Genomic DNA, 25,934 nt, shown 5'->3' on the forward strand with positions numbered 1-25,934 from the left:
GTGCCGGGAGGGCCAGGGAGGAGAACTGGATTCAAAATCGAGGGTAATTTGGAAGGGGATGGTTGAGGCTGGGATGGTCTGGCTGGGTGCATGGGCACACATTTATTTGGAAGTGCGGCTAGGGATTAATCAAAAGGCCTGTCCCCCGTCCTTTTATTTTTTTAAGAGAAATAGTGGGTATGGAGGAATTCCGTGTGTAGAAGCAGCAGGGGCAGATGCGGGCTTCCTCTTGGAGGGCAAAGCCAGAGGCCCAGGCCGAAAAAAAGAGCAGGAGTGACCGCGTGCGGAGGTGGTCAGCACCATGGGTCTGGGAAGGGGACCCGGCCGGATGACGGCGGGGGTGGGGCTCCCCGGGGGCCTGGGCCGGGCGGCCGCAGCGGGCGGGGGCTGGGGGCGGGGCTGCGGCGGGGCCGGGGCGGGGCCGGGGCGGGGCCGGGGCGGGGCTCGGGGCCGGCTCGCAGGCTGCGGCGGCCGCGGGAGAGGCGTCCACAGCGGCGGCGGCTGGGGCAGCGGCGGACCGGCGGCGGAGCAGGGCGGCGGCGACTCGGGGTGAGCGCGGCGCGGGCGTGGCGGGCGCGCGGCGGGGTTCGCGGCGAGGGGCCTGCAGGGACATGGACTCCGGAGTCGCCCGGAGAACCCTGCCATCCTTCCCCAACTCCCGACGCAGCCTTCGGGGAAGGGCGGGCGGGAGGGCGAGCCGAGGACCCAGTCCTTTCAGCCCGTCTCCGGCGATCGCCGTCCAGATGTCCGGCTTGGAGCCCCTTTGCCCCTTTTTGCGGAGCACAGCCTCGTGATTGTGCCCCAGATCACCTCCCTCGTCTCTCAACCGCTCAACATCTTTCCCCTTCAACCCCAGCGCCAGGTAGCTTCGGCTCCAAAGCCAATTCTGCCAGAAGACCCCCAACTCTGCTTCCCCGTTCCCACCACCAGAGACCCGGCTCCCCACCACTCCCTACCGCCCCCAGAGGCAGGGACGACCCCCCGCTTCCTGGGGCCTGCCCACCTGGACGTTTGTGCTGCCACCTGCCAGGGAGATTCTTTGCCAGCCAGACAGCCCGCAGCTGTGCGGGGACCCAGACCGCCTTGCCACCACCCTCCCCCTCCCCCGCATAGAATCCCAGTCTGAAGAAAGGGACTTCACCAGATCCTTAGCTTTGGGAACAATTTGACCCACTTCCCAAAAGACTGGTCCCAAGCCAGCCAGGCTATTTGGTGGCAACACCTGTCATGCCTGCCAGCCGAAGGGCCGAAGAGCCTCTGTTATACCGGGCCAGAGGGTCCCTGGGTCCTTCTCCAAGCTGCCCTGATTTTGTGACCAGCGTTCCCAGAGACTGGGGCCAATGAGCTTTTGTCATTTGCCTACCCCACCCCGGGTTCTCCAGAATTCCCCTCCCCTGTAGGGTCCAGCACTGGTGGGCAACAGTACTGGCCCTGGCCTCCCCTCCTGTACCCCTGTTTCCCCCTCCGCTGCCCCCGGGGAACCTAGGGCAGAGTCCTGGAGCCTGTATGCAGGGCCTCGGTGTCCCCACCAGCCCTTTGGACCTTCTTCCCTTCCCTGTTAGAAACTTTCCCCCTCTCTCCAGTCACCATCACTCTGGTTGGGCCCCGGGCCATCTGCACAGTGCCGTGTCCCCAGGGCACGGAAAGCTGGGCTGGGCCCGGGGCCTGGGACGTGTGCTGGGCTAGCGCGAGGAGGGTGGCTGACAGCCAGGTCAGGCTGGGCATCTGGGCCCGGGGCTTGGTGTGTGTGGGCAGGAGGGAACGGGCAAGGTTTAGGGTGGGCCATTGGCTTTCCCTGAGCACTGAAGGAGGTCCAAGAGCTTGCTTTGCTGTGGAAAGAGAAGGCAGAGCAGGGGCTGTTTTTCCTGCGTGCTTCTGACTGTCTTGTGTTGCTATGGTGACAGTTTTGCCTCTCTTCCTTCTTCTGACTCTTCTGGGAGCTGGTTTTTATTGGTCTGTTGTCCTGTCTTTTATGGCTCTAATTTCTCCTTTCTATTTGCTCTGAAATAAACAATCATAAACCTGGGCCCCAGGCCGGGAGACTGGTAGAATCTCACCTCCTCCTGGCCCCCAGGCTCCAGTGAGGGGAGGGTAGAGGAGAGAGGTAGGGACAGACCTGGCCACACCATCTCCTGCCCCAAGCTCTGGGATAGGGGCGCAGCATCATAGCCTGGGGCTCACAGTGGTGCTAATAATAGACCCAAGTGTGATGCAGAGCCCGGGAATATTATTTCCTTTCATCTTCAAGGCAGTTCTGTGGTGTAGGGGCCGTGTCCACCTTGCAGATGACAAGACTAAGCTCAGAGTGAGCTATTTCCCTCGGGTCACTCAGCTTTCAGCACACAGTAGGCGCTGAGCTTTTGTTGAATGGATGAAAAAGTGATGGAGCTGGTGGGCAAACACCCAGCTCGCTCCCTGGCCACCCCGTGGGCTTCCAGGTACTGGTCCCAGGAGAGGGATAAGAGAACTCCCTAAACCCTCATGCTGGGAGACTCAAGTGGGAAGGGTGTTCCCGTTTCTCTGGTGGACCGCTGCAGAGGCCCCTGCCAGAGAGCGACCTGTCAGGTCCTTTGTGTACCCTTGACTCTTGAGGTTGGGGGAGCTGAAGTTGGGAGGAGAGTCAAGCCACTTGGGACTTCCTGTTTTTGCTCAGCACCCAGAAGCGTTCCGTTTGCTTTTACTCTCAGAGCCGGGTGAGTTGGGGACACGGAGAGCCCAGGAGATCTTCCCCAGCCAACTCTGAGCGAGGAGTTCAGAGCTGTCCAGGCCATGGGTCACCGACTGTCAGCTGTCAGTGACACTCTTCCAGAGAAGCTGTCCCCCCTTTTATTTTTCCCTTCACAACACACTCTCTTCTTCCCCACCCTGCCCCCCCCCACCCTTTACTTTGTGGGTGCTCTTGGCCTGTTAGTAACGAGCTGGAAAAGCTTCATGGTGGCAGGAAAAAAACAGGGAGTCAGCAGCCCATTGTCAAATTCCAGCCCTGGGGCAGACACTCTTGCGGACCTCAGTTTTAACGTTTAAAATGGGGTTGATAGGATCTCTCCTCCTGGCCACAGTTGGCTTGTTTTTGTAGGGTGGAATGCAGTAGCTTAGAGGGAGTGCTTTTTTTTTTGCAAAGTTGAAAGCCTGAGGAGCCCATCATGTCCTCTTCCTGTTGGGAGATCTCCATGTTAAAGAGACCCCCAAACCACTGCTTAGAGATGAAGAATTTATTTAAGAATAATTAAGCTGTGAAATCTTAGGATCAGAGGCATTCTCCAGTCTGCAGGTCCAGACTCAATGCTGGATCAATTTGTTTCTTTAGTTATGCACCTTCTGTTAACTGAGCATCTACTCTGTACCAAATATAGTTTGGGGAACTGGGGATTTTAAAAAGTGAACACTATTTCTGTTTTCAAAGAATGTAGTCTGGGGGTAAAGACAGATGTGAAAGGAGAGCCTTGCAATGCCGCCGGAGAGGTGGGTGATCAAGGAAAAGGCGGGGTCATGGAGGCCCAGAGATGGTGACTTGACTTGGCCCCCATGTTAGGGTTGAATCATTCATCCTGTGCTTTTTGGCTGAAACACAATTCTCTTACTTCTGCCCACGTGGCAAGCCCTCGGTCCGGCCCTCTCAGCCAGAGGGGATGGTTGCTGAGTCCCTCATTCAGCTCTGTGAGCAGTGTCGGGTTTGTGGCAGGGGCCAGTCCTGCCTTCCTTGCTGACTTTTGACTCATCATAGCCTCTGGCTCTGAGTTCATCTTCGTCAAAATCCTTTCTCCAAGGCTGCAGGAATTACTTGACAAGGCAGCATGATGACTGGAAAGAAAGTGGACTTTTGAAGTCAGCCATGAATTCAAACTCTTCTGCTGCTGTGTCCTAGGGGTGGGCTCCTGAAGAGCATCTGACCTCCCTGAGCCTTGGCTTTTGCACCTGCAAAACGGTAATAATGAGACTTGCCTTCTAGGAAGTGAACTATCTTATGCATTTATAGGGTCTGGCCTGGTTCCCACTTTACACTTGCTGTTATTTAGTTATATTGATTAGAAAGAAGTTCTCAGTTACTGGCCCTCTGGGTCCTCTGAAAACCATGGTGAGGAGCTTTTTGGTCTAACTCTGGCCTTCAGAGATTCATTATTGGGGAAAGTTAAAAATCGCCCACACTCCTGTTCTAAGCACTGCTGGTTAATCTTTGAGTTCTCTCTCACCAGATAAACTATGCTGAGCAACGTGGTGTTTGATGTCCTCAAAAGGGAACAAATTTGAAACGGCAACAAACATCCTGGGTTTAAGAAATGTGTCACTATGAGAATCATTTGATGTAGTTCCACTTGTTTCTTTTGCATTTGGTGTCAAGTCAAAAAAAAAAAAAATCATTGCCATCGAGGAGATTACTGCGTATGTTTTTTTCTAGAAGTTTTATGGTTTTAGGTCTTACATTCAATCTATTTTTTGAGTTACTTTTTGTGTGCAGTGTCAGATAGTGGTCCAGTTTGGCTCTTTTGCACGTGGCTGTCATTTTCCCGACACGATTTATTGAAGAGACTGTCCTTTCTCCATTGTATACCCTGGCTCCTCTGTCAGATAATACTTTCAAATGAGTGCTTCACGTTTTTTATTCTGGGCCTGTTTAGTTTCCTTTTATTTTCTTAAGTTACAATACCTGTGGAAAAATATTTTCTCAAATCATCACTGCAACTCTGTGATATTAGTATTTATCGTGCCCTTCGGACAGTGAAGGAAATTGGCAAAGGTCTCTGGCACAGAGTACAGCAACTAGTAAGTGGCAAGGCCAGAATTTAAAACTGGGTCCTACTTGCTCTTCATGCCAAGGTACACAGCATTGTCATCTCCTTGGCTGGTGTGTCAGTGACCTAAAAAAATTGTGTTTGGAGCATGGGAGCAGATTTTAACAGGGGTGGGACCGGTTAGGGCTGTAACTCAGACTCAGACTCATAGTAAATATTTAGAGACTTCATTGGGGTTTTGCTCTCATCACAGCATTATCAAGGTTTTTGGCAGTTGACTGAAGTGTCATTCCTAGAAGTGGTGAGGAGGAGAGGAGTTTGGCATGTACAAGTTCAGAGAAATTTTGATGATGCTTGAAATAGCTTCCTTTGCCTAAGAATGGGTTGCCGGTTTGTCATTGACATAAATTGAACTGATTTTTGGACTGAACGTATGAATGGAAATCATGACAGGTGCATCCCAGGGATAAGGGGACAGAAGCAAGAAGGTCAGAAAACTTGGGTCAGTGGCCCAACAAATACAAGGGTGGTTGGGATTCAGTCTATCAGTATAACTCATGGCTGGGAGATGGAGGTAGGAAAGTGAGTACAGAATGACCCCTCCCAGCATTTCTTTCCTGGGTGATTTAGAAGTCAAATTTCTCTGGTCCGAGGACCCCATTGTTCTGAAAACAGTGCCATGTTTGCTGGCAACATGCTTCCTGGTCCAGCTTAGCTCTGCTGACAGATCCGTTTCTATTTGCAATTATCTCAAGGCCTGAGTCTGGTGTCTGCTTGTTTAATGACTTCACTTTCTAATAAAAATTCTATACGGCATGGATAATTAGATCTTTAAAATGAAACTGGGGAAATGGGATGCCCCCAAAGAGTTGAATTGCAGTTTTATGATGGATCAAGCGTAAAAGATGAGATCACTCACTCATTCACTTAGCAAATGTGTATGAGACTGATTCTTGCCCAGCGCTCTGCTAGACAGAACACAAGGATCAGGATGGTTTTGTCCCTGCCCGCAGGTAGTGCTCCCTCCAGGAGAGGCAGGGGAGGAAACGCACACCTGAAATGGAGCTTGGAGAATGTCATAAAGAAAAGCAGCGCAGCAGGGTGGGGAGTGGGGAAGTGTCATTGTTTCAACTCTTATTGCAACACAGTCCATTTTGCTCCCCATGGGCGTTGCCTGCGGTACACCTCTATCACACCTGCCACACTGTAGGGAGAAACCTGGAAGAGAAAAGTTAAAGTCTGGATGGCGAAAGACTCAGCTCTATTCCTAGCTTCTTGCATTGGGGAGGGGGAGCGGTTCTCTGTAGGAGACCCCATAGCTACAGTTTCCAGCTTCCCAGGTGGCTGGCTCAGTGGTAAAGAACCCGCCTGCCAATGCAGAAGCCGCAGGAGAAGCGGGTTTGATCCCTGGGTCAGGAAGATCCCCTGGAGAAGGAAATAGCAAACCACTCCAGTATTCTTGCCTGGAGAATCCCATGGTCAGAGGAGCCTGGCAGACTCAGGCTGCAGTCCTTGGGGTCTCAGAGAGTCAGACGCGACAGAGTGACTGCTCTGGCAGGCACACAGCCATAGTTTCAGTTACCCATTCTCAACCTCAGTCTGAAAATATTTAAATGGAAAATTCCCAAACTAAGCAATTCATAAATTTTATGTTGTGCACCATTCTGAGGAGTGTGATGAAATCTAGCCCCTTCCCGCTCAGTCCTACCTGCAATGTGAATCATCCCTTTGTCCAGCGTATTCCTCCTATTAGTCTCTTAGTATCCATCTCAGTTACAGGATAGATTCTGGTGGTATCACGTTACTGTGGTTCAAAAAAGTCTTATTTTACTTAATAATGGCACTAATGTGCAAGAGTAGAGATGTTGGCAATTTGGATGTGCCAAAAAAGGAAGCTGTAAAGTGTTTCCTTTCAGTGAAAAGGTGAAAATTCTCAACATAATAAAGAAAGAAAAAAAAAATCTTTGCTGAGGTTGGTAAGATCTAGAGTAAGAAATTCATGTTAGTTTTGCTGTCACACCTCAAACTGCAAAAGTCACAGCTACATGAAGAGTGTTTAGTTAAGATGGAAAAGGCATTGAGTTTGTACAATAAGGTACTTTCAGAGAGAGGCCACATTTCCATAACTTTTATTACATCAGATTGTTATAATGGATCTACTTTTTTATTAGTTATTGGTGTTCATCCCTGACTGTGACTAATTTATAAACTGTATCATTGGCGCATGTGTTTGTGGTTTCCACTGGCAGGCTTGGAACAGATGGATCCTCTGAGGATAAAGGAGACCACCGTACTTTCTGTTGGTAAAACAGGAAGGCTGATTTGGTGACTAAGAAGGGAGCTTCCACATCTAGCCAATGATTTGAGCTTCTGTCCCAAAGTGTCAGGTGAAGAAGCAAAGTCTGGCAGCCTTAGTTGGAAAGGTTTCAAAGAACACAGAAATCTTGCTCTCCCTCATAGAAAGGGGGCCAAGTCTGATTGAACATCCTGATACATAGTTGAAGGTCAAGGCTGATGACAAAAGGGAGACACAGAGGGCCCCAGGAGCTCAGTAGAGGTGGGAAGGACCCTTACCAGCCCACTCCCACGTTCCAGAGTGTCCACCAGCTGGAACGTGGAGGGTTGACCTCCACATTGTGACCACACTGAATGTGGTCTGTCCTCCATATTCCAGTCAGTAGAGGATGCTTTGGTTCCTGCAGAATGCTCTCTGTTTTAAGTTAATATCCATTTAAAAACCATTTGGTCTGATGGTTTCTGGATTTTGGAATGCATTAAAATGCATAATTGCTGTGGGACCTCAGAAACAGTGACAAGCACACAACTACCTCAACACACCGTCAAACTCTGTCATTCCCAGTGTCATCCAAACTCAGGGTCTTCCAGTTGCAGTGATGAGGCCAGATCCCCTGCTCCTGGAATAAAGAAGCAGAGAAGACCCACTCAGAGCTGCCTGGGCTTTGGCAAGTTATTCCATCTTCTTGAGTCTTGCGTTTCCTCCTGTAAAACACAGGCAGCAGCAGTATCTTTTGAATAATGAGCATTTAATATCCATTTTTAGTAGTCCTCTAAAGAGCTTTAGAGGACTTCCCTGGTGACTCAAATGATAAAGAATCTGCCTGCAATGCAGGAGACCTGAGTTCAATCCCTGAGTTGGGAAGATCTCCTGGAGAAGGGAATGGCAACCCACTCCATTATTCTTGCCTGGAGAAGCCCATGGACAGAGGATCCTGGTGGGCTATAGTCCATGGGGTCACAGAGAGTGATGGTCCATGGGGTCACACGACTGAGCGATTGACACTTTCACACTTCCACAAAGAGCTTTAGAAGCAGATATACCCATTCTATGAATGGGAAAACTGAGGTCCGTGGGTGTTAGGAAACTTGCATAATGTCACATCATTCATTAGGAAGATTGCATAGCTGGTAGCTGAAACTGTGTCTGTGTGCTTTCAAAGTGTGTCCTGTCTCTACCTCTCACCCTAGAAATGAGATGATGCCAACACTTTGAGATCCAGAGAGGTGAAATGGGCACATGGAAATTATGTGCGAGCATCCCAGGGCTGCAGTGTGAGTGCGTCTGAAGTCCACAGACCTGGGTGGAATCCTGGCTTTTCCCTTGGGACGATGCCTTAAGCTTATTGTTTTCCAAGTTTTGAACTAAAGTTAATAATATCTGTGGCCCAGAAATATTGCAAAGAATACAGGCATACCTTGTTTTACTGCACTTCCCAGATATTGCTTTTTTTTTTTAACGGATTGAAAGTTTGTGGCAACCCTCAGTTAATCAAGTCTGTGCTGTTTTTCCAGCAGCATTTGCTCACTTCCTGTGTCCCTGTTACATCTTTGCAATTATGGCAATATTTCAAGCTTTTTCATTATTATTGAATTTGTTCTGGTCCTCTGTGATTTGTGATCTTTGATGTGACTGTTTCAACGGGCTGAAAGCTCAGATGATGGTTAGCATTTTTTAGCAATAAAATTTAAACTTTGTCAACTAAGATATGCACATGTTTTAGATATAGTACTTTTGCATACTTAATAGTCTACAGTTTAGTGTAAACATAACATTTATATGCACTGGGAACCCAAAAATTTCGGGTGACTCACTTTCTGAGGTGACCTGAAACCAAACCCACAGTATCTCTGAGGTGTGCCATAAATAAACATGTCAGTCTTCATTCTGCCTGATATTTTAAGAAAAATGTGTTTGAAAAGTTCATCTACCGCCTTACCTCCTTTTTATTTGTTGTTTTTGGTTGGAAACAGCAGGGAACTTCTTTCTCTAAAAGATGCGTTCCTGATTTGCCTTGGCAAAGCCACCCAAGTCCACTCTGCCGGACCTATGTTTCTAGCTCATAAGCCTTTGTTTTATACTTGAAATGAACCTGACCATGTTCCTTACTGGAGTGTAACAAGGATAAGACTTCCAGTTGACATCCAGCATCACACCGACTGTATGATCAGTCTTGCATCCTGTCTTTCCTTGATTTTACAAATGCATATGTATTTTTTCCTTAAAGTGTTGAGGCTTCAAATCTGTGCCCTTGAGCACCTTCAGAAGTAATCAACGGAGCTGTAAGCTGTTTTCTTACATTCCCTTATTTGCAAGTTGAAAATCCAAAATGCTCTGAAAATGCAAAGTTTTTATTTTTTTTCATAACTCACGTGGGTGCAAAACCTGGCCTGATGGTACATGAGACTATTTTTAGTTTGTATTTATCCCACTTGGGATGAATACATTTTTCATCAGAAGAATGAATGCTCCAGACCCTGCTGGGGGTGCATGTAACATGGTATCTGTACTCTATTACCTTTCTAAAATCTGAAAAATTCTGAATTTGGCAACACATCTGAGCAAAGAGTTTCAAAGAAGCATTTATGAATCTCTCTTTCTGAAAGCCCAGAGGAACTCACAGGACCCTTGGTGTTGGGGAGACACCAGAGGGGTCCTCCAACATCTGCCTTATTCCAGGTGCTGTAGTGACATGGTTCGTCGTGTGCTCATCAAAAGCCTTTGTGGCCAGTTTTCTATTTCCTCAATTTAAATAAGAGGATATAAATTAAATGACCAGGCCTGGCACAAAAACAAAACAAAATAAAAAAAAAAAAACAATAACAAAACCTTTTAAAGCATGGGGTCCAAAGTTTCATGGGGACCAAGTATTTTTTTAAAAATTCCGTAGAACTAAAATTAAGCTGGGAATTTTTGATCTAGAGTGGCTTATGATTGTTTCGTCATTGGCCTTGGGGGGAAGATACGAGGGAATTTTTCAATCCTACTCATCCTTTTAGCCTTGTGAGGAGGAAGCAGGCCTTGGAGAGCGAGCAGGAGGAAGTCAAAAGGCCCGAGTAGGCGTGAGAAGGTCTCCATTCTTATCTTGGTTTTGCTCTTGATTTGTTGAGGGATTTGGGCTCCTTGCCTCCCTTCTCTGGGCCCTTGGAACTCCATTTCAAAGTCAATTAATTCTTTCTTTCTTCCTGAGAATCTAGGAGTTGAAGCTGGGGCCCTCAAAGAGAGTGAAAAGCGTTGATCTGCCTCCTTGACTTCATCCTCCCAGCTTCCATCCGGCTCAAGGTGGACCAGAGGAGGCGAAAGGCTCTGCTTTGGTCTCCTCTGGGCCTATCCTCTCCGCTTCTCTCACAACATGATCCTTTGATGCTGTGGGCTGGCTTGTGTGGGACTCACCTTGACCCCTGCACCTCCTGTGATGCCTAGGGAGGGCTCGCAGGCTGTTTAACCCAGCCGTGCAGGTGACGCTGCCCTGCTGGTGATGGCCAGCACCAGGGCTTGCTCTGCATCACTGGGCTGCGGTCGATGCCATGCCGGGCACAGTTGGGGGTGTAAGGAAGGAGGTAGGGAGCTCCCTGTTGCAGAGCACAGGACCAGTGCAAGATCTGCCCAGGGAGACAGGGAGATGGAGTAGGTCCCTGCCATGGCCCGTGTGGGCAAGGGGTTGAAATGTAGAGCATTTAGGTAGAGGATGCTGGGGACCCATCTAATTCCCTGTCCTTCTCTCCTTTCTCCCTTTCTTTCTTCCCTCCTGCCTTCTCTTCCTTCTTTCTCACTTTCTTTCTCTTTGGAGTTTACACTTAAAGTACCATCATTCTGACTTTTGCCAGGTTGAAAGTTTCCTCCAGAGTCTGACATGGTTTAAAAGCTTGATGTTTCTGTCTCTCAGAGGCCCCACCCTGCTCATCCAGGATTCTCACTTGGCAGTAACTCATATTAGGAACTGGGGCCTTGACCTTGCACAGGGGGCTTTCCCCAATGGAGAAGTGATCTTGACTTTGGGGATCCTGAAGTCCTTCAGTTCACACAGACTGTGGGAGCCACTGGGCAGTTGTAAAGATATTGACACCAGGGCATACTGAGAAGGGGGCAGCCCCGGAGTGGCTGGTCTTCGTAAATTAACAAGGCCTGAGCTCTGGTGAGTGAGTGTGTGTGAGTGTGAGTGTATGCCTGGTATGTGGGTGTGTGAGGGTGCATGGTGTGTCATTGTGTGTGTGGTATGTGGTGTGTATGTGAATGTGTGTAGATGTGTGTGTCAGTGTGAACAGGTGTGAGTGCACAGATTTGGAGGTCCTTTTGGATCCCGGGAGATGCTGCCAAGACCTGGGTCTAGCTCCTTTGGACCAGGCTCCCCCTCAGTCTGACTCCTGGCCTTTGTGTATCTCACAAATGGAACTGACCTCCCGGAGTGTCCCTGGGGCTGAGGGACCTCTGATATTTCAGGGACCAGTGACCACCGACAAAAGCAATTCAGAGCTTAACTGGCAGGAAGCAACTAAATTATGTTTTCTTAGGGAGAAATATCTAATCTTTCAGCTTTGGAAACCCAGACCGCTGTCAAAGCTGATTTTATACATGTTTGAAAAGATGCACATTATTTGAGGATGCAACTTTAAAAATAAGAGAAAAGCCTAATATGGGTTTTAAAAATGAAGGACTAGAGAAAATAGAAAGCAACATATCCAGTGTTATTTAGCAACTGGTTGGGGGAAGGTAGGAAAAGATTATGAAAGCGAAAAGGAAGAGAAGCAGGAAGAGAAGCAGAAAGAGAAACGGAAGAGAAACTGAGTTGCCTTTGCCCTATGATGGGCGGTGGGCCCGTCTCCTGGTCCAGACCCTTCTGGGCCAAACCCAGGCTGAGCTGAGAGAGTCAGGAGGCTAGAGGCGAAGGTTGGGGAGGAACATGGGGAGAAGGGGGTAGAGGATCCTTGCAGGGTTTGCTTCTATACTTCTGAGGATCAGGAAGACCTCTGGGGTGATGGAGAGTGCTCTATCCAAAGAGTCCCCTAGGGGCCGAGGTCTCCCACTGACGCAGCTAACCTTCTGGAACCATCTGTCGCTCGCTGCCCCTCGGTTCCTCAGCCTGCAGCTGCTGAGAACGCTCTTCTCCATGGGTGCAAATTGTGGGCTTGCTCCCATGGGGCTGGGGCCGAGGGTGTCAGCACCTGCGGGTGGGGATGAGATGCTCTGTGCATCTCCCCCATTTTCCCTCCCTTTAAACCACCTGTCTGAAGGCCCTTTTCCCCCTGTCCACTCTGTAACCCACTAGTAAGGCTGTGGGCTGTGCAAATATATCTGTTCCACCTCAAATTCAGGAAATGATTTGAATACTTCATATCAGCTAAAATAGCAGCAGTGAGCTTGCTATTTCATAGTATATATGCATGAGTTACTTTTTCTACATAGTTATTTACAGGTTATATACCGACATGGGCCTAATGTTTCAAAGTCTATCACATTTTAAGTTATATTTGTAACAGTGAGTTGTGATCTTTAGCATGCCTTTAATACCCATCAATTCCGTTTTGCTAGTCTGTCTGTATACATTCCTCACCCTACAGACAACCTTGCAAGGTAGATATATTTCTGTCTCTTTTACAGATAAAGACTGAAACTAAGACAGTTTTATAAACTTGCTTTAAGACATAGGATTGAAAGTGGGGCACCAGGATTTGGATTCAAGACTGTCTGGCTCTCAGAGTCCTACACTTTCCCACACCACATACTTCATACTGCTTCCAGGCCACAATTTTATTTTTTTCTTAGGAAAATCAAATTTTTTTTTTTTTTCCTGACATGGTTCTACTTAAGCCTCAGAAAATGCAATCGTAGCTGGAGTTCTTTGTCTTCTTCCAGTGGAGTCCCACGGTGTCCCCTACCTTAATGTAAACTTCCTGCAAATAATATATTTCCATATAACAAACTTTTGCCATGCATGTGTCAAGTTCTAGAAACTTTCCTGTGTCATTTAATGGGAGAAGATGTTGTGACTTTATTTTACAGAGGAAAAAACTAAGTCTCAGAGAGATGTAGTTATTTATTTTATTATTTATTTTGTGGCTTGCTTTGTGAGTTAACATTTTGGAGTATGGCTTTGTAGGGGGCTTGGGATTTTTTCCTTTGGCCGAGGACCAAAATACCCCTTGTTGAATCATGAAATGGAGCCCCAACTGATCCACCCATCTCTCAGCCTCGTTGTCTCTGCCTGCTGCGGTCAGAACCCAGTCTGTGGTTGTGAAGAAAGACATGGTTCCTCTTGTCTTTCCCCGTCTTGCATCAGCCTGCACCATCCTTGGCCATTTGAGCTGCCCCCAACTCCTGTTCTAGTTTCATGGCTCATCACCGACTTGCCAATATTATGCATTAGCTTCATATTATGAAAGGGATCATAGTGATATGTTTACCCAAGATTGCACATGAGTTGCATATACTCTTTCCTTTCCTGAACAGATTCTCTGAGATTCACTTCCGGTGTTACATTCACCTAAAACCCTCCCCAACTACCCAACAAATTCATCCACCCATCCATCACCCATCCATCCATCATCCATCCACTTATTCAACAAAAACTTATTGAGTACCCACAATGAGCCAGGTACTTCTTTGGGTCAGTATCTGGAGAGTCAACAGTGAACCAAACAGCCAAACCCCCTGTTTCATGGAGCTTAGAATCAATCGGGGAAAAATGGACCATAAATAATATAAGCAAGTAAAATGGAGATGATGTTAAATGGCTGCAAGTTGATGAAGGAACATGAAGCAGAGATGGGTATACACAGTGAGGGGTCGGTGGGGAGAGTTTGAAGGGAAAGCGTTGCTATTTCAAGTTAGATGGTCAAGGAACGTCTCAGGGAGGGTGATGCTGCACGGAAGGGCTGCAGAGAATGAGAGGGTGAACCACATAGCTCACTTGGAGAAGCATGTTCCGGGAGGAGAGTCAAAATCTCAGAACACGGGGCAAGTGCAGGACTTTAAAACCTGGAGTGGGTGATGCCGGCTTGGCGATGGAACAGCAAAGAGGCCAGGGCTGTGGTTGAGTGGACAAGAGGCAGGTGGGGAGGTTGGGGAGACTGCCATGGGCTGGCCAGCAACTTCAGAGCTTCTCCTTCCAACTGAGAACCTTTGCTGTATTTTTACAGCCTGCTTTTGCACTGGGCTGTCCCCACCCTGGCCTGTGCATCCTGGACGGAAGGCACCTAGCCCCAGGCCTGGGGTGGAAGGAGAGTGCAGCATTGATGATAACTGTGCTCATTTTTTTCTCTTGGTCTTTTTTTTTTTTCAGTTTTAACTTTTTCATTGACATATAGTTGAGTACAATGTTGTATTACTTTCTGCTGTACCGCAAAGTGATTCAATCATACACATATATGCATTCTTTTTATATATTCCTTTCCTTTTTCTAAAAGCCAAGAATGCTAATGAAAAGTTTATTTGCAGTTCTTTGGGTAACATGGGAATTTCGAAGGCATGCCACTTCTGAACTCCCAATTAGTGAGTTCCTTTTTGGACAACCATCAAAGAGTTGCCCGGGAAAGAAAGAAGGGGCAGGAAAAAGCTGGAAGAGGAAACTGTGGTGAGGAGAGTGTTAACTGGAGTCAAGAGGAAGAGAACTTCACCAGAAGGCCCCGGGATTAGTGGGACTGCCCGGATCTCTGCTGGGGACCAGTGTTTACAGAGAGTGACCGCAGGCTGAGCAAGGAGCTCTTGAGAAAGCCTCAGAGTGAAACCCTCAGAGCGTGTCGGGATTCCAGCCAGGACTTTCCACTCACCACTTTGCTGACTCAGAGGGACCTGGAAGGCCTTGTCTCTGGAGACCTTTCAGGAAAGAAAAGAGCATTCTCCCTGGTAGGGAGTTTCCCTTGCAGAGCTCCACGCTGGTCTCTGAGGGGCCTGAACTGCTTCTGAGGCAGAGAAAGAACACCTAGGAAATCAGCTAAAACAGGGGCGAGAAGAGGGCTGAGCAGAAGCCTTGGGTCTCCCATGGCATGTCAAGGTCAGGGACCGCCTTCCTGCTGGCAGCTCCTACATTTATGTGTGTGTGTGTATGCTAAGTCATTTCAGTTGTGTCCAACTCTTAGTGATCCTATGGACTGTAGCCCGCCAGGCTCCTCTGTCCCTGGGATTCTCCAGGCAAGAATACTGGAGTGGGTGGTCATGCCCTCCTCCAGGGGATCTTACTGACCCAAGGATTGAACCCGCATCTCTTAGATCTCCTGCATTGGCAGGTGGGTTCTTTACCACTAGCACCACCTGGGAAGCCCTCCCACCTTCATATCTGCTCCCAATTTGAATCTTCCATCCTCAGGATCCTTGTAGGACAAAGTTGTCCCAACTCAGAACAGTTGGTCCAAGTCACTCACTAGGGTTGGATCCTTGGGGGAGAGGGTTGCAATTCGTGGATATTGAGGCTGGAGGATGTTCTGAAATCATTTGGAAGCTGTTAGGGCCTTTCAACAAGGCAGTGATGAAACGGGGTTTCCAGCCAGATGTGTTTGTGTGTCCAGGTGTGTATGACATAGTTGGAAATGATTGAGTGTTCATTCACGAGAGATGCTGGGGGGAGTGGCTTTTCCCCCACTGATGTGTCAGGGGATGGGTTGGTTTAAAAATTTAAAAAAAAGAAAAAGCAAAGATTTTTCTTGTTATTTGGATGTCTTGTTGTTATTCAGCAACTCTTTTTGGACATTGGGCTATGCTCAGGCATCAAACCAGGTGCTTGTGTAGACACAGCACATCAACATATTCCTTATGAGCCTTGCTAGAGAAACCATACTTCAAAACACATGGGATAAGACCCCTTGAATGACCTGGCTTCAAATGCATGTTGCAGAGATATAAATGTGGAGAAATAAAAAGTCACCATATCTGATATTAAAGGTCTGGGGGTTTACTTCTGTACCTGCCAATGATCTGTGTAAAATGAGTGACAGCCTTTCAGAGCCTTCATCTCTTCACCCACTGGTGGACTTGATCTTCAGCTTTCCCTCCCAGGGATATTAGGAACATAACAAGCTTTGCCAACAAATGAAAAGTTCTGTACAAATTGCAAGGTGTTACTCACAGGGCTGTGAGAGACCTCTGTTAGCAATCAGGTACCTGGTGAGAGGTTTGGATCAAGTCTAACATTCGTTCACAACTTAATTTTTCTAAACTTTGCTGCTCCTGCTATGTCTCTGACTGCCTGTTTGGGCTTTCTTCCAGCTTTCAGAATTGCTTTTCCTGACTTTTTATTAGCGTCTGGTTTTTGCAATTCAGTGCAATGCTTTAGAAGTGTACACATGTATGTATTTACCTAAACACTGTGGGGCCGATTGTTTTTTTTGACCAATATTATACAAATGGAAGAAAAAGGTCAGGATTGTTGCTCAGAATATGAAAGGACTTGGGTTTTGTATCAAAACAGCACCGGTGGATAAGTAGGGAGGTGTCAGAAGTCAACCTTGCTCCGGTCAGGGTAAGAAACCAACAGTGTGAATTATTATCTTGTAAAAGCATGGAGGATGCCAGCTCTGTCAGATCTCCCCAAAAATAGCTGTTGAAAATGAAGCTTTCTGGTGAAAAGATCAGTTGCTGCAGAATCTAGAATGCTTTCCTTATATGTCAGCGAGCTGGGACAGAGCGTTGAGCCAGCCTGAAATGTGTCTAAATAAATGATTAAGGTGACTCACTCATTCCCCATTGAAAAGAGTTTTTTGAAAAAGGGAAAGTAAGAGGGAAAGAAGAGAATCAAGCAGAGGCAAAGAACAATAGGATTTGAATTTTAAACAATAGGAAAAAGAAAATTGAATTAGTCACTCGTGTCAGATCCTGTGAGCCTCTGTTCTGGATGACTACCGCCCTGTGAAGGTTTTAAGGTCAGGGTCTCCTGATGTTTGAATTTACTGGTGAAATAGCACACCATTCCCCGGGCTGGTCCAGGGTCTGTGATGGGCATTCTGGGGATATTTGTCATGTAAGCCACTGCAGGGCTACACTGTCCAGTCCAGAAAGCCTTCCCTTAGCCAGAGAACAGTCTCTCAGCCATGGGCAGAAGGTCTGAGGCTTGTAGCCAGTTCAATTCAATAGAGATGGAAGCCTTGTCCTTCGGTTCTGCATTTCTTTTATTGTGTATATCATGTTCTTTGACTACATCATACCTGATACTAGGAACTGACCCAGAGACCAGTCAGATCTTTATGATTGGCTAGTGTTTGAATTGATCTGCAGTTTGCAAAAGAGATTTTTACACTAAAGGTGAGCCAGTCTTGTTTTTAATCATATGCAGCAGTGATAAAACATACAGTTTTGTTCCCTTGACTTACATCTCTTTGCTGTTTAATTCTGGGCCATCACTTAATCACTCTTAAGTCTTTGGGACCTCAGTCATAGAATGGACCTGATTCCTTCTTTGCTGACCTCAACATAATTCCTGTGAGTATGAAATGACTTGATATGCCATCAGGTGGTGTATTAGTCAGTTTTGCTGCAGTAAGAAATAACCCCTGAGTTTCAGTGTCTGGTAGCAACAAGACTTTCACTTACATCACGCATCAGGGGCTGCTGTTTGGGTTTCGTGGCGCTGACCCACAGTTCTCATTCTCAGACGGAGTCTGACCGGACAGCTGCTTCTTGGACAACGTCCTCCTCTTGACAGGGAAGAGAGTGAGCAAGGTGGCAGAGACCTGAGATACTTCTTGAAGCTTCTGTTGCTCACATTCCTTTTCCTAAAAGGGCAAATGGCCATGTCCTGTATCGACTATGTCCCCCTGCCATGGGAGGGAAGGTGGTATTAATACATGAAGCCATATGGCAGCCAGAAAGGCTTTCTTTCTACAACCCCAGACACTGTAAACCTATTAAACCGGATGTGAATGTTATGTTCTTAGTAAAATAATAATTGATGGCATAGTAGGAACTGAGCTCATATCTGGTGTTGATATTTATGTCAACTGGACTAGACTGTGCCAGGACATTCAAATGTAGTCTCTCCAGGAGAAGGTAATTGGGGTCATTTACTCCCATCTGCTAGGGGTAAAGCCTAGCAGTGTGCCTGGGAAATAGTACGTACTGGACACAGAGTAGCTGCTCTGAACAATTCCACAGAGTCACAGCTACTCCAGTACTCTGGAGCCAAAGAATCAAGTAGGATTAAGGTTTCCAGCCCATTTAAGATGAGAACATCTGGCAATGCATGAATTTTAACTCTATGCTAGATCAACAGGTTTATCAATTTAGTTCTTCAATTCAAATATAATCACATTTCTTTTTTTTTTTATTTACTTTTATTAGTTGGAGGCTAATTGCTTTACAATATTGTAGTGGTTTCTGCCATACATTGACATGAATCAGCCATGGATTTACATGTGTTCCCCATCCTGAACCCCCCTCCCACCTCCCTCCCCATCCCATCCCTCTGGGTCTTCCCAGTGCACCAGCCCCAAGCACTTGTCTCATGCATCCAACCTGGACTGGCGATCTGTTTCACACTTGATAATATACATGTTTCGATGCTGTTCTCTCAGATCATCCCACCCTTGCCTTCTCCCATAGAGTCCAAAAGTCTGTTCTATACATTTGTGTCTCTTTTTCTGTCTTGCATATATATAAACACCAATACAGTATACTAACGCATATATATGGAATTTAGAAAGATAATCACATTTCTGAAGCCTTGTTGCCCCTTACACTGGAACTCATATCTTGACATCAAAGAAGGTTCAGAGTGCAAACATAACCCAATGTCCCCAGCATTGTTCATGATCAGTGTCCTTGTGAGGGACATTAATAACCACACTTTTGACCATTGTTGTGTCTCTCTTTGGGGCTTTCCAAAACACTATTATTCTTCATATCTTGTTGTTTTACTGTCTCTGTCTTGCTGGAAGCAATGGTAGCCTCTTAAATTTAAAGAAATAAAAACCAAGGCCCAAAGATGTGAGGGCGGGACCAAAGGCCAAGCAGGAGGCATGGACACCAATCCTCCCCTCCCCAACTGTGTGGACCTTGGGCTAATGACTTGGCCTCTCTGTGCCTCATTGTTCACATCTGCAAGATATGAGTGGTAATCCCTGCGTCTTCCTCCTGGGGGTGCTGTGATGATTTAGTGGGGCTGTACTCATGATTCATTTTAGGTTTTAGCTCCGGATACAGGAGAGAGAGTGGTAGGCAGAGTAGCACAGTGGTCTGGTCCTCCATGTGACTGGTCTAGTGATGAAGCGTTTGAGGCTGGGGTGTGGGACTTCATGAACAGAGAGGAAGGAAGGGATGAGGCCACGCTCCTGTCCAAACAGCCCCCTGACGTGGTGCAGAGACTGGAAGATCCCTCAAGGTCCTTGCCTGGGCTGAACCTGAGCCTAAGGGGTCTGGGGCCTGCTGGGCTTCCTGTTTGGGCAGGACTTCTAGTCAGTTCCGGTTGAGCCGGAACTGACTAGAAGCCCTGCCATAGCAGACACGAGGGATGTTCACAAGGACGCTTGCTTGCTCTGGGCCCCTGGTCGTGTCTTGCTGACAGCCCAGGTCAGGCTGTGTCCGACCAGCTTGTCCAAGGCGTGAGGCCTCTACGTGTGAAATGGAGCTCAAGAAACATGCTCAGAGCCAACCTCAGGCAGGAAGGCTCGGGAGACCCCTGGGGGCTGGTTCAAAGGCAGGTGAGCGCCCTGCAACCCTCTGGGGGTCCTTGTAAATAAACATCACCCTCTATTTCCCCGTCAGACCTTGAGTAGACAACTTCTAAGAGGCCAGTGTAAATTGCATTTTTAACCTGCAAATTATGAAACATTGTTTTGCTTTTTATTCTGTAATTGAGGGTTACCTTTTCTCTAACACCTTTAATTTAAATAATTTCATCCTGAGCGTCCAGGAATTTCAAAATCCACTTTAGCATCTAAGCCTTTTGTCACTAGCACTAACAGGTTTTTGCAAGACACGGCAGCTCATTTAGAATGCTGTGTTTTATTAATAGCTGGGAAAATACAGGCCTTATTTACATCTTTATCACTTTCCATTCTGTTGGCTAGTGGGGGAAGACATTCTGTAGCGGCTCTGATGTAGCATTCAAGTTCAAGGACACAGATTTTCAGGAGGATTCCCACCTGCATTGTCTTCTTTCCTCTTCCCAACAATCCTGGACATCACGCTTTATGACTTATGCCCATTTTATAGAAGAGGAAACTAAGGAACACTTGACCCAGGTTATGGTAGCTGCTAAATGGAGCAGCCACGTGAGACTTGAGCTCACTGGCCAGGGCTGTGCCCAGAACCCTAGCTCCCTGTGCATGGACCAGCTTCTCTGGATTTCTGAGACTCTGCTTTTAGACAATTCAAGACCGCTCCATTTTCAGGGCCACACTCAACCTCTGCTTGATAGGTTGACCAAACAGGCAGGTTTCTTTGAGATCATCTAGACCAGGGATTTTCAATGTTTGATGTCATAGCCACTTGGGAAACAGTAATGTGGATACAGCACACAGAGGAAATGGTGTGCTTGTGGTGAAGCTGCTTGTGGTCATAAGGGAGTGGCCTGGCCACCCTGACCTCATCAGCTGTCCTCCTAGACTAAGAACATCTTTGCCACACACGGTTGGGTCTGTTTTACAGATGGTGATACTGACACCTAGGGAGGGAAACACTAGAGCTACCTGGTGGTACTTGCGATTACATTCCGTGGCTTGCCTTAACATTTTAGTCACTCCAAATTTATGAATTATTCATCAGCCATTTGTTACAAATTGTCAGGGACAGCTGACTTGTCTGTGTGGATATGTATATTCACATGATCTCTTCCCAATTGGGTTATACATTATCAAGGGACAAGGTCTTGGTCATGTTCCCTTTCTTTCCTTCTGCCCCACCCCCCAAAAAATTGCAAAGCATAATGGCTTGGACTTTTCTATGTATTAAAGTATAAATAAACTATCATCCGTCCTTTTCCTTTAAAAAAAACTGTGGCATTCTCCTACGTCAAGTATCTCTTCTTCCGGAACACATTCCCAAATGCCCCTGGCTGTAAATAATTTCTGCCTTGTCTCACCCTCCAGCACATTTTCTTGGTGACATCTTAGAGCTTTTACTAGTTTTTACCTTTTGTTAGAGTTGTTGGTGAATGTATTCCATCTCCTTTTCCAGTAATACGACCACTTTGAAATCAGGTTCTGTTAAGTGTGGTTCACGTAATAGAGTGGCATTTACTTAACAGGCATTCAGTTCAGATTCAGTGTTTTGCGAGCCTCTCACATATCAGATGCTGCACCAGGGCTGTAATATGGGAGCTCATTTAAATTTTAGCAGCCATGTGAGATGGGTGGCGTATATTAGCTTCATTTTATACGGTAAGGAAACTGAGACTGCAAGAGAGGAAGTGCCTACTTAAGGCTGTTTAAGTTGAAGCCAGGACCCTGCACTCCAAATTCCACACCCTTAGCTTCTTGTCTTGCTCACAACTAATGTTTGCTGAGTTGAAATACAAGCCAAGAAGACGGGACTTCATTAGTTTAGAGGCTGATAAAGGCCGGGCATAAGGCTTGTGTGATTTTTGTTACTGGCCGGAAGAGTACCCTCGTGTTGGGAAAAAAATGAAAAGAATGTTGGTTCTTATGAATGTGTTCTGCTTGCCTGCCAGTTGTCCCCAGAACATCTGCAAGTTCAGATGAAATATGACTTTCAGATGAAAGAATGTTCTAACTGACCCAAGTCTTTCTCCCCTGCAATGAAAACAATGGGAATTTATATGTTTTCGTTTTGCTGTTAATCGGATTCCTTGAGAATCAGTTTCCTTGATAGATGAGGTAAATCTAATCAGCTACTGATCTCCAGGAGACCAAATGGTTGTGTCTTTGTGTGTGTGTGTTTATGTGTGCAGCAGAGCTATGAAAATCCTGCTTTATTTTTCTGCTCTACTTTCCCCTTATTTCCCATGGCAATCACTGACCCCATTCCAAGTTAAAGATCATACCCCCAAAGGTAGCAGAAAACATGCACAGTGATGCTGGAGTCATCCTCCATGTGATTATCTAAGTGTGGCCTCCACAAAGTCATTTCTCCAGCCCAGTTAGTTCCTGACTCTAATCAGAGCCCCAAAGCCCCTAATCAGGCTTCTGAGTTTGGTGATGGCAAGTGTCTTCATGACCATCTGCAAAGAAAACATGCCAAGAGGAGGCTTCTGCTGGATGACAGTGGTTAAGCCACAGCACCTGCTGGACAGATGCATCTTGAATAGCGGGATAAGCCCAAGTTCCCTGGGGAACATGGCAGACAGTGCACAGAGGAGAAATGGTCATCCATGGCTAGAACTCAGTGAGGCTAGTTTTCCAAGGGGTTACCAGTCCTCTTGTGGCCCCCTGGTATGATAATTCCCATTTTAGAGATGCATACACTGAGGCGTCTCTGACTCAACCCTTCAACTACAAGGACTGACTGTAGAGTAGAGTCTTTCTAGTTCCAGTCCTAACCTCCTTTTATGGCAGGGTGGACACCACGACTAAGCGGTTCACACCAACTCTCTACCTCAGATCAAATCCCAGCAACAGAGTAGAGATGCTGAGATGCTGGCAGAGGGTCATGAAGATGGATGTGCCCTGGTGCCCTTGCCTGCTTCCAGGTCTGCATGTAGATGAATTTGACTTCTAGGCACTAGATCTTTCCAGTGTAAGGTACTGGGCGGAAATGAAGGGTGATGTATACTCTGCTTTGAAGACACGTCTCAAGGAGCGTTTTTTCTTAGAGTATATTCTTACATCGAGGAACTGGTCCTGGCAGGCAGTTCCAGGCAGATCAGAAGGCATTCATTCATTTCCTTATTCATTGAACAAATCATTTTAAAACACTATGCCTGGGTGGGCCCCAAAGGTATGACAGGGAGCAGGGCTGACACGGGCTAGATTCTGAACCTGCGCTTACAGGATGTCTAATTCTGCGTGAATATGGAGAGAACTGGACTTCCCTGGGGGCTCAGAAGGTAAAGAACCTGTCTGCAGTACCGGAGATACAAGAAACCCGGGTTTGATCCCTGGATTGGGAAGATCCCCTGGAGAAGGGAATGGCAACCCACTCCAGTATTCTTGCCTGGAGAAGTCCATGGATAGAAGAGCCTGGCGTGCTACAGTCCGTGGGGTGGCAAAGAGTTGAACACGACTGACTGACTAAGCCCATAGCACAGCATGAATAGAACTAGGGATAAAGTCTTTGTAGGGAAAAAGATGTGTACTGTAAATAAAATTGTACAGGGGATGTTTCTACACAATTATTTACCAACTTTTGTATGTCTTATTTCATTTTGATTATATGTCTTTTTAACAAAAAAAGCATGCTGTCCATTGAAGTCCCTTGAAAATGTCCTTGGCTGGTCCGGATAAGCTGGAAACTGCTCAAGTATGCTTCTTTCATGGTTTTGTATCATGCAGGCAGGCTTGCGACACTGTCAAATCCTAAGATGTTGGTGAAGATTCTATCTCTAGGCCCTGGCTTTTTCATTCCCCCTGCCTACACATGCCTTTTGGCTGTGGCTGCCTTTCTCTGGGGCTAAATGCTATTTATTTTTTAAGCTACAGTTCGCAGATGATCAGCTAAAATCATTCACTCATGCATTTGATAAATATTAATTGAATGCCTACTTTGTGCCATGCAGAGTTCCATGTACTGGGCCTATGAGACATTAGTGAGAAAAAGTAGATAATAAAGTTAGTATCACTCAGGCAAAGGTAATAAAATAATGTTTATTGCCTTCTAGCTTATTAGAAGGTCAAAAGAGCATGGGGCAATGTGGAGTAAGGGGATACATTTGGATCTGTGCTGGATGTACTTTAAAGGTAAAGCCAAAAGAACTTCCTGGAAGGTTGGATGTGGGATGTGAAATAAAGAGGACGCTCGGATGACTCAATGTTTTGTGCTAAGAAACTGGATGGATGGAAATGTCATTAGCTGAGATGAGAAAGACTGGATGAAGTAGGCTAGGGAGCAGGGAGGAGTTCAGTGTGGGGCCACATTAAGTTTGAGTTCAGCATCCAGGTGTGGATTTTGAAGACTGTGGTTAGTGCCAGCAAGGAAGAGGTCAAAGATGGAAAAACGCATTTGAGATTTATCAAAATATAGACAACTTGAAAGCCGTGAAACCGGATGAGATCACTAAAGGCGTGAGTCCTGGTAAGGAAGAGAGGGACTAAAGGTCTGAGTCCTAGGGAATGCCAATGTCAAGAGTTCTGGAAAAAAAGAAAGGGAACCAACCAAGGAGACAGGGAGGTAACAGAGATTAACCAGGAGGAAAAATAAGAGACTGTGATCTCCTAAGACTTTCTAGAAGGAATGATGACTCAATTGTACAGAATTGCTGATGGTCTAGTAAAGATGCAGACTGAGAATTGACCATTGGATTTATCATCAAGGAGGTCATTAGCGTCATCCACCTCTGACCCCAGCCCACCCAGCTTGCTTCCTCTGCATACCGCACTGTCCTTTCATGATGCGCCTCTAGACTGTACTCATTTGATCTCTTTAAATAGCTGTGCCTACATAAAATAGCTGCATGTCTGCAGTCTTGCAGACATCTTCACAAGGGTGATTCACTTATGTAACATAAATGAGCACCTACTGTGTGCAGGACTGATTGAGATTGAATAGAGCTGCTAAGTCAATTGCGTTCTCCTCTGCCCTCTTCTTATAGCCTAAGGAGTGCAGCAACACTTATACAGAATCTGTTATCACAAAAGAATGTGATTGATACAGTAAAATTACGGGAGCTCAGAGGACAGAGATTTTCCCTGGGGGTCAGTGTTGAAACCATGAGGAAGTAGCTTTTGAGTTTGGTCTTAAAGGATGAATAGGATTTGGATTTCAGGAGATGGAGTAGAGAGAAGACTGTTTTAAATAGAGGGAAATATAAGAACAAGGGCATGCAGGTGGGACAGTTGGAAAGGTGATACTGAGCCAGACGGCAGGGTACAGGAAAGAGAGAAAAGAAGGTGAGGCTAGAATTTTGGCTGGGGCCTGGTGAAGAGAACCTTAAAAATTAGAAGCTGGGCTTTTATTTTTTAGCCCATGGAGAAATCATTAAAGGTCTCTGAGCCATGGAGTGGCGTAATCATAGCTCTGCTGCTTCAGGAAGAGTCATCTGGCTGCCTGTGCAAAACCATCCAGGAGAAAGATAATGAAGACCTAAATTAGGGCAGCTGCTGTGGGAGGAGGGGGAGGGGCCATGTGAGAATCCACAGAAGCGGAATCCCCAGGACCTGGCTTTGGAGAGTGTGGGCTGCCTGGATTGTAGCTGGAGCTCAAGCCCTCCCTAAAGACCACATGCATGCATGCGTGCTTGCTGAGTCGCTTCAGTCGTATCCCTATAGACTGCAGCCCACCAGGCTCCTCTGTCCATGGGATTCTCCAGGCAAGAATACTAGAGTGGGTTGCCATGCGCTCCTCCAGGAGATCTTCCCGACACTGGGATCGAACTTGTGTCTCTTATGTTCCCTGCATTAGCAGGCGATTCTTCATATTAGTGACACCTGGGAAGCCCCCTTCTTCAAGTGCCAGGTGGCCTTGGCGACTGCATTTGCTTATCACCTCCACCCCCATCCTTTTCCAAACTGTGGGTGCTCAACCTCCACCTCATTAATGAAATGAAGCTGGCTTATTTTTGGAACTCTATGATGCCCATGGTCGCTGAATTTAAGAAACAAATTAATGCTGTGCTTTTCAGGACTCTCCACCTGCATGGTGCCCACTCAAAAGAGGTAATTGTGGAGATGTGAGCAATGTGTGCTCTGGCAAGGGCTCCTCTAGGTCACCTCCAACCTCCAGTCTCTGATCTGTTTCATCTGATCTGATCAGTTGCATACAGTGTTTTCAGGAATAGCTGAGCAAAAGCAGTCCTCAAAGCCTCAAGAGGGTAATCTGCAGTGCCACCCCCACCAGCAGTGCCCTAGGAAATGCCAAGTGACCCAGATGGG

At 46.8% G+C, this 25,934-nt stretch overlaps 1 protein-coding gene across 1 annotated transcript in view; it reads left to right on the forward strand.

Moving 5' to 3' along the window:
• Positions 1–474: 474 nt before the first annotated feature.
• CYRIA (CYFIP related Rac1 interactor A) overlaps positions 475–25,934 on the forward strand; it is a 101,828-nt gene continuing 76,368 nt past the window's right edge. The window contains exon 1 of the mRNA XM_043469324.1: positions 475–549. The gene's annotated coding sequence lies outside the window, so the exon portion shown is untranslated. The remainder of the gene's footprint in view (positions 550–25,934) is intronic.

The sequence above is a fragment of the Cervus canadensis genome, chromosome 5 (assembly GCF_019320065.1).
Source record: "Cervus canadensis isolate Bull #8, Minnesota chromosome 5, ASM1932006v1, whole genome shotgun sequence".
Lineage (NCBI taxonomy): Eukaryota > Metazoa > Chordata > Mammalia > Artiodactyla > Cervidae > Cervus > Cervus canadensis.